This window comes from Poecilia reticulata, linkage group LG6 (assembly GCF_000633615.1).
Source record: "Poecilia reticulata strain Guanapo linkage group LG6, Guppy_female_1.0+MT, whole genome shotgun sequence".
Taxonomy (NCBI): domain Eukaryota; kingdom Metazoa; phylum Chordata; class Actinopteri; order Cyprinodontiformes; family Poeciliidae; genus Poecilia; species Poecilia reticulata.
The window spans coordinates 2,026,813-2,036,325 of record NC_024336.1 but is presented as its reverse complement, the minus strand read 5'-3'; the positions used below and the strand labels follow the sequence as shown (position 1 = coordinate 2,036,325).

General features: G+C 40.5%; 1 protein-coding gene across 3 annotated transcripts in view; it reads right to left on the bottom strand.

Annotated features, from left to right (window-relative positions):
- The window catches only part of mgat4c (mgat4 family member C), a 138,043-nt gene extending 131,790 nt beyond the window's left edge, over positions 1 to 6,253 (bottom strand). For all 3 annotated transcript variants that reach the window (XM_008410874.2, XM_017305368.1, XM_017305367.1), the window contains exon 1: positions 5,790 to 6,253. The gene's annotated coding sequence lies outside the window, so the exon portion shown is untranslated. The remainder of the gene's footprint in view (positions 1 to 5,789) is intronic.
- Between the last annotated feature and the right edge of the window lie 3,260 nt (positions 6,254 to 9,513).

The following is a 9,513-nucleotide window of genomic DNA, read 5'->3' as shown; positions in this document are numbered from 1 at the left end:
AATATTAAGATTCCAGCTTTGCTTTGTTGGGCTTCCACTTGACAAGCAACATCAATACATCTTGGAGTGTATGAATATACAGTTTGGATTCCTGCCAGGATACGCTCTCTCTCCTTCCTGTGCTAATCTTGGCTTGGATAACAAGCATTTCAGTCCATTCTTTGGCTCTCTCCGCCAGGCAGGAAGTGAGTCGGTAACTCAAGTCAGTTGATGTTAAGATTTCTCTGAGCGCAGACAAAAAAGCTCACTTCCTGCTGTCACTGGAGATGGCTTCAATCTCCCCCGGCCTTGGTAACCCTCGTTTTCCCAACGTTAGCCTGGCAGAAGCCCAGCTAGCCGCCCAGGCACTCATGACCCGCAACACCTCAGGAAATCGACACGTCAAAACTCCAGGGACCGGAGAGTACAGTCGAGAGGCAGAGCAACAATTATTTCTGGCATTTGTCTAACCTTTCACAAATAAATGAAGTGAGCCACAGTCGGGACCGTCTCTGCAGAGGCTGTGGAATTCATCTGTGATTAGCTTGTGACTAGCTTGGCTTGTTCAGTCTACTCCACCCAAGTAATCTGTGTTTATACTACACAAAGACTGTGACGGTTATTAAAAATCCTCAACTATGTCTTTGAGATAAAAAAAAATAGATTGTAGAGTAAATTAGACTTCAACATTAATACCAAATACATCAGATRTAAATTAAACCTGGTAGCAAAGTATGAAGGAAAAGCGTCACMTCCTGCAACACTGTGAGGTCTATTCTTTGGGAACAATTACTTATTTAAATTTCTTGTACGATATGGATGAAATGTGACTGCATGAGTCACTTTATGAAGGGTAGTCTTTTTTTTTTTTTAGCAGTGAGGATAGAAATATGTCAGCCATTTAGTTAGTTCTGGCCAGACTTCTGTCTCATTCTCACAGCCGGAGCTGGCATCTGCCGCTCCGTGAGGCGGAACCATTATGTCCAAGAAGGGCAAACAGAGCACACGGATACGGTAATTGTTTMTACACTCTGCGGTGTGTGTGTTTGTGCATGTGTGTGTGCGCGCACACTGCTCTGGCTTCTGCCAGGAGTGCTAATTGAATGTGAATGCATGTGCTGAGAAATAGTATGGAACTTTATTCTGTAGCTTTCAGACTATTCCTCAGTACTGTGTTTTTGTGGTTACGAAGATCAAACTTTTAAAAAGATTCATGTACGATATTGAAGTAGCATGATAGAGTGGGGATAAACCTTAAAAAGCCATTGGCTTTGTTTCCATTGCAAACGTGCACATAACTAATACTGATAAAACTCAATTTTGCAATTGCGGGGTTTGCATTAGACAGGAAACCCAATTAAAATCACATGTAAATAAGTTTGTTCATGTCATTAAAAAACATGCTGCGCCATCATCATCATCCTACCACTTCCTGTCGTCTTTCTGCCAGTAATAACATCTGGTTGTTGGTCACGTGGCTCCTGTGATGTTTCCATTACAGTTTTACCAAATACACTCATTTCAATACAGACAAAAAAACGATACTCCCTTATTATAGTGCAAAAACTAGGGGTGGGGGGGTTTGGAAGTTTCCGTAATTAATTGCATTTTAATCAAAAACAATAAACTGACGTTGAATTTTAACGTTTAAGGAAATACATTCAAAAACCCTTTTTGCTGCTGCTGATTTACTGAATAAGTAAGACATATGGGTTCAACAACAAAAGTATTTATTGTTTTTAATCTGCTATTTAAGTTATTCAATCATCAGATTGGTGCAAACTGCTATTCTACCCATTCAGCTTTCCAGTATTTCTGGAGCCCCTAATAATTCATGGAAGTACTTAGAAAAAATAATTTGTTAGAAATATGGACTCTAGAAGTTAGCATTGGGGACGTCTGTGCTGCTTCAACCTGTTTAGCGTTGAGATAAAAAGCTTCGCTAACATGCTAACTCCTTTTAGCACTACTTGAACACAACAATAACCTTTTCCAGCGTCCAATCAGATCATTTCTTGAAGTATTAATCCCTGGAGGACAAAAACAGGATTCGTATCCACGAGATTGGTTAAACCATGGAGTAGTTATGAACTCCATATGTATTTAGAACATAGAAGTAAAGTGGAAAATATTCAGATTTCTTCCATGCATAACATGGAAAAAATAACTTGTTTTAATTTTAAAAATCTGGAACCAGTATTTTTTAAATCAATATTAAGGAATTATTGACTTGGGAAAAGCTCCTATATCTTGCTTAAAACTTACATGTAAGTTAATTTCATCTTATTTCTAGTGTGCTAAAACATTTGCACTAGAAACCAGACACAAATACTTAAAGATTTTGTGTTTTTGCAGTGTAGTTGCCCTTTAGGTTTTACACACAACAATATGCTTGACATACGTATGAAGACATGGCATTCGGCTTTACATATCAGTGAAATTTGGGCCCCTAAACAACAGCATAGAGAAAGAATAGGCTCCAGGAACCTGACAGAGTACAACCCATGCTGAACTGATAGATGGGAATATTATAGAAGCATGCACAGCACAATTCTGGGAGCTATTTTCAGATTGATGTGGGTTGTGGGTCGGCCCTGTCTTCTCCGCTGCCTCACTCCAGATTTTCCTTGTCACACACCTCTGAGTCAGACAGCGACAATCACAACATAAACTGCATTATCTGGAAATCTGGGCTCACAATCGCCTTCTGCTAAACTTTGGAGAGACCAGAGCAGGAAAATGAAGGGACCACGTCCCTGTACGCTTCTGTCAGCCCGATGATGAAGCGTTCATGTTTTCAGCTCTTCCTAAACACCGACTTCCTAAGTAACTTGAGAGAATTTAAAATAAAAACGGTCCTCGGCACGACGCACAGATCCAGCTGGAGGTCGACTCGCGCTCGGCTTTCCGTCTGTCGGCGAGAGCAGAATTCATTCCRGGAAAAGCGGAGGTTCCAGCACGCGCTCTGGTAACAAGCAGAGGCTCATGGTGTGAGCCTCGCCCTGCGGTGACCCCTAATGAGCCGGCAGCCTCCTGCCAGAGGCGGCCGGGCTGCTGCACTTGTAATGAGCTGCTGTTTTGCTGCAGGCCTTTCAGATGAGCCATGGAGCCGTCGTTGGCACCACCGGACATGAGCAACTCTGGCAGATGATGCAACTCTTGTGGCCATTTTAATGTTTTTATGACTTATGTGAACAAACTTAGTCACGTATCATTTTATTTGCGTTTCTTATTTAACACACAATTGCGAAATTCTGTTTTTTTTTCAATGTTAAGTGAAATTCGGCTAACTTCAGCTGGTGCTGGTTAGCTGAATATTGACAACGTTTGTGCACATTTGTAATAGAAATGCAGCTATTCTTAGACCCCGACTGACTGGCATGTAACACCTTTATGGTCTTCTGAACTTTTTTCATAAAAATGTGGAAAAAATGATGACCTTGCTGAAGCATTTCTATCCTGGAACTAGGAGGTGGACGAAAGGACTTAGAATTTTATCAATATCTTTTAGTACTATTGTGATGATGATAACTATTTATTACTTCTCTTTTACTACAAACATAAACGCTGCCCTTGAAAAGCGTCTCTATTTGAAATAAGCCCCTGCAGGATGAAACGTATCTGTGATTTATATCAAACTGCACAATAAGACTTGATTGAGTCATATTTATTTTTAATTAACTGATATTTTTATGCTCTTGTGAAAAAAGTAGAGAAAATAGCAAAAAATAAAAAAACATTTTAGTCCTTTTTTCTTTTTTGAATTAAGTGAAATTTATTGTGTCGACAATATATCAAAATTCTTACCATGATAAGAAATTGTCATAATAAATTATAAGCAACATGATAAATACCCAAACCCTACCTGGAACATATTTGCAAATTTTGGCATCAAAAGCAAAAAATAAATAAATAAATACATTTTGAATTTCATTGCTTTTCCTTTTTGCTTTTGATTTAGTACATAAATTGGAAGTGGAATGGAAATAATGGTTTTTGAACAAAATTTGTAAAAGTCAGCTTCTTTTAGTCTGATTAATGTGATTCAGTGAAACTAACTGCCTTTTTTATGTAACCCAATTAAAAAGTGCAAAGTCGCTTTGGAGGGGCTGCAGAGATTCATGAATCAACAGGATGGTTATCAGTCTTACACTTTATGGAAGGAAGACATTTTTACATGAAAGCTAAAAGAAATCTAGTTTTGTCACGAGCAAAACCTGTTAGGAGGCTGTGAAAAACTAGGTTTAGGAAATTGTTTACTTTTCAGCAGAACAACAAACCTTAACATTTAACCACAGCACTTATGTATTAGAATGGCCCAGTCAAAGTCCAGAGCTGAAAACAACATAAGCATTTGTTCTTATGCTTATGTTCTTATGCTTATGTTATACTGCTGTTCTCCATCTAGTTTCACTAATGTTTTTAGATAATTCTGCAAAGAAAACTTTCCATTTCAGTCAGTTATGGGCGGTTCTAGACCGGGACCAACAGGTCCGGGCCCCTGCATTGGCCCCTGTACTGGAGACATAATACAAAATCAATAGTCTTTTCATGTACCATGTTTTTGTTTTTTTTTGTTTTTTTTTTTAGAAAACAGGGCACACAAATTTGTTTTGCTTTTCTTTCTGATCTGTCATGTAAAAAACATTGTATTAAAGTAGTCTGCAGACATTTTCTAGAAGGTTTTAACACAAATAATTCAAAGGAAAAAAAACATAAACATGCCTACAAGTCAGAAGTTTGACAATATGTCAAATTTAAGTGATGAATATTAGTATTGGTATCGATATTGGTGAAACTGGCCCTGTGTTTACTTGTATTGGATTGATACCAAAATATTCCATTACACAGCTCCAATAGAAATTGTCACTGATTCTATTCACAGTTTTACAGTAAAAATCAATAAAAACAAAAAGAACAAGCAGCTTTTTGGTTCGTTGGCTCAGTCAATATTTTAAACGATGAAATATTGCCCTTTTTTTAATTACTCACGGTTTGGTTCCGTGCCTCCATGATTAGCCCCTGGTAAATTTGTTCTAGAACCGCCACTGCAGTCCCTAGATGTAAAGCTGGTAGTGGTAGATTTACACCAAAAAGGTTTGCAGCTATATCTGCAGGAGGAGGTGGTTGAACAAAGTATTGATTTATGGGACTGAATATGACTGCATGTCACTCTTTTTAGATTTTCTCATTTAAAGAATTAAAAACCATATAAACAAAACTGTTTTGGTGTGTCATATAAAATCTTAACAAAAGATGATGAAATCTGTGACTAACGTGACAAAATATGGAAAAGTTCGAGTTATATGAATACTTTTCCATGTCACCGTGCAGTGAGGATTATTTATGCCCAGATTTATCCCTAATTTCGCACATTTTAAGTAATTTTTAGACCTTACACCAGTTTTTTACCTTCAGGGACTGACTCAAAGTGTGACGTGACAACCTGCTGGATGACCGATGTATTTCTTCACTAAGCTCTAGTTTTAAACAGAACCAGGTTTGATCTCGATCAGCTCAGCCGCCAGCGCGCCTCTAGCCCGGGCTGCCGTATCCAGGTCTGCGGGATGCGAACCGCGCTGCAGACACGCAGCCTCCCGCACAGGCTGCAGCCCGACGTGCAGAAAGTTAACACCCGGTCTCCATCTGGACACACGGGGCCGGGTCAGAGGCAGAATAAAGCTGCTGGTGCCGTGATCTGACCGACCACGTGTGTTTTTGTTTTACCTGACACACTTTGAGCTCTCGGGGAAAAAAAAAACCCCAAAAAAACACAGCCAACATCTCGGAAACACAACAATTCCACTCACCTGCGCTGCGCATCGGCTGCACACGCACATCTGCAGATGTCCTGTTTGTCTTCCCGTCCTCCTGTCTCTCTGCTCCTCTCCCGGTTAGACTGTCATCAGCCTCGGCTGCGCAGCGTTCGGTTCAGTCGGGAGGAATGAAACGAGGGACGCCGCCACGAGATTTCTGGAGCGGTCGCTTTKCCTCTGCCGGGGTTTTCTCGCTCTCTCGCGGAAGGGAAACTTCGCGGATTTAGGTTACACGAAATTAGAATTCATGCAGCAGAAATCGCGAACCGCATCCCGTTATGTGTTGAGACTCCTGCCGCTGCGCTCCCGGTCCGGTCCGCTCCTCTCCTCCTCTGCTCTGCTCCTCCCGGCGGCAGGAGGGCGGTGCGCTCCAGCGGTGCATGCGTGGCACGAACGGCCGAAGATTCACCTGTCACCGCCGGATACAAGCGCATCCTGATGTCCAACACAGATGGTTTGGAGATGGATGAACATGCAGGGGCGTACATAAGTTTTTTTTTTTTTCTTCTTCTTTTTTGTTATTTGAGGGGTRGGGAGGGTGCGGTGACTCTCAGGGGTTTGGTGATGCTGTTAAGGGCTGGAGCAGATAATCAAAACTGGCACAAAAACAGACATTTGTATAAATAAATAAGTTAATAGTTAAATGGCAATATATATATATTTTTTTATAAGATTAAGTAAAAAGTATTTACTGTTGAATTATGAATAGGTATAAAACAATGTGTTTATTATACTTTATGTCTGCATTATAGAACTTAGACCGGGCCTTAAAAATCCAGCCCAAGCTCAGTGGCATTGTGTCTGAGCTCAGTCTGACCTGACTAATTAACTGTAATTTTAGGCCCACGCCYAAAGTAACCAGACATATTTTATTTWATTTAMGATTTTATACCTTAAGTACCACCATTTCAGTAAGCATTTTAGCATTCTTCCAGCTCCATCTTGTCATTTGTTGTGACCGCATGGTGAGTCAAGCGCAATTCATCTGGGATGTCAGATTGATAGGAGCGGAGCAAGGCGGGGTCGGCTGCCCATTACACTCTATTTACACTATAGTAAATAGATTAACACAACTTTATATTGTTCGTTCTCGTTTGGTTTTCTCTGTCTTGTATCTATTGCAGCCTTATTAAACGCGCCACAGAAGCCCAAACCTGACCCAATCCAACCATTAAGGAAATCATTTTGGCCCGTTCCAACCCAAGCTTTGGGTCGTGTTAGGCTCAAGCGCTCTACTCTCAGCTGCCTGAAGGTGCTACATTCAATTGCTCCAACAAAGACGTGAACGTATAAACACTACCTGAATATCCAGACACCATGAGGCTCAGGAAAAAGATGGCTTCTGGGTCACAAAGACATGTTTGGTGTGAAAAGTATTAACCTTAAAGCAAAAGATCTTGTGAAGATGATGACTGAAGTCACACAGAGAAACCGTAGTTCTGTACCGACATGGACTAAAAGGCCATGTTAACATGGATCTTCCAAAGAGACGTCGGTCCTCAGAGTATCACCAGATTTGTTACTATRGGCCTTAGAAACAAAGTCATTGATGCATGCGTGTCCACATGCATCCTGTCATGGACACACATTTTTATCTCAATTGTTTACAAAGATTTATTGTCCAGTACAAAAACGAAACAGTCTTAGCTGTAAGGCTCACTCATATGTGATTGAACTGTAAAAGACAATCACTGTTGAATTTTTACTTTTTTTCCACAGGTTCAGGATGTTGCATGTTTCAGAGGTGGCCTAGCCAGAGACCATTCTTGTAAAGTTAGAGCCATGATGCCCAAACTTTTATGTCAAGAAATCAATTTTCACCTAATAGGGGTCTGAAGGACTTAATAGAGKTTTTGTCCCATGAAGCCTTCAAAGGCTTTTGTTACCTTTCAATACTGATGAAGGGGAGATAACAGGGAGAGTGGAATTGAACCAAGCCTCATTTTGACAGGGACCCTCTTCAGCAGCCTAAGCCCAAGATTAGGAAGCAGCATTCCCACCCAGTTTTCATTTGCCTTTTCTTTCTCTTCTGAAAAAACTATTTCTCTCTCTAAGACCACCTGCAGCTGGGAAATACAAGACAATGTCTTATACAATTAAAAGAGCTTGAAAGACTATAAAGAATTCAGTTATGGACTCAAACGTTGGTCAAAACKTTGTATTTTTTGGAAGAACAAACCGTTTATTTTCTAAAATGCTGGGGGTTTTATATTTCTTTTATATGTTACCAAAACTAGCTTGTTCTGGCTACTTCACTCTCAGATGTGAACTATTCAGTTGCATGTCAAGTTCATTGGCCAAACATGGCAGCAGAACCACATATTCAACAATTAGCTTGACCCTGAGGTTTTCAGACCTCTACACCTTTTGACCCTGTCCATGAACACCTGAAACAGGGTCTGGGACAAGGGGCAGCACCGCTACACCCCAACTCACTCTGGAAACTACTTCAAAATTATGCTTTGAATGTGAACACAACTCTTACTCTGGCTATGCTGGGACTGGCTAACCCTTAAAAGGATCCCTGGCACCATGTACTCCCACTGCACTGCCCACAAAATGTCTCAGGGAACTTATTCATAAGTTTTCTCTAAGTTCATAAAGCTTGTGTGGACCATGATCCAACTTCCCATGAGCACCTTAGCAGTTTGGCACAGATAGAGATCAGGTCTGCTCTTCTATGGCCAGGACTAAAGGCCATACTGCTCCTACTGTCCCAAACACACTTAAATAAGATTTCCATGGAGACTGAGACATTGTTTCCATTGAGAGTTGGAACACAGTTTCTTAGGGTTTGTTCACACCAGCCGTGTTTAGTCCGCTTTAATTGGATTCTTGTTCGTTTGCCTAGAAAGTCTGGTTTGTTTGGAGAGGTCTGATGCAAACTTTAAAAACTTTAACCCTACAAACCTAGGTAGGGATAAAGTTCAGTTTAAGTAAACTGTGGTGTGGTTTGAATGCATATGTGAACACCAAGCGAATCAAAGGCCACTCACTCCAAAAGCAAGAAGCAGACTAAAGCTAACATGTGCCTAGTGGTAGTTGGAGAAACGGTTTGTGTTCTTTTACAAAAGAGAAATCCTAAAATCTGATGCCACTCCCTTTTTTGTTTAGTGAAGAAGAAAGTTGTGCTCAATTTCTTCAGAGACGCTCTTGTGTTGCTTCCTTCAGTGGTTTTTGGTGCAGCGCCACCACTGGGTGGAGGGGTGAACAGGTTTGTCAAAGTGTTCAGTTCCTTTAAAACAGTGCAGAGCTAAAACAAACTGCACCGGCTGGCAAAGTAACAAACTTTGCAATTTTGGTCCCCAGTTGGACCAAGTCTACCAGACTATCGGATTATTTATCCCAATATTCCCTTGGAAAATAAAAGAATGCTGTAAAAGTGAGAAACTTTGACAGAGAGAGAACAAACTTGGAAACATTTATCTGTCAAAAAAAAAAAAAGATTACTAAAGTTATCAATTTGTCTCTAATCAAAAGCGTCTAAGCTGAGWATGTTAAATATGACTGATTGGGAAAGTTCATGGAAATCAGCAGCCAGTTGGMGAAAGCTGCTCAGAGCTGCAGTTAGGGTCACGTTTAGGCTAATCTATTTACATGCATATTCATATCTGAATCACAAATAYCCCGGTATGCATAATTAAATAGAGCAGAAACAGATCCTACTGTGACCACAGAATAACAGGACAGAGGATAACTACAACATGAGCGTATTCCT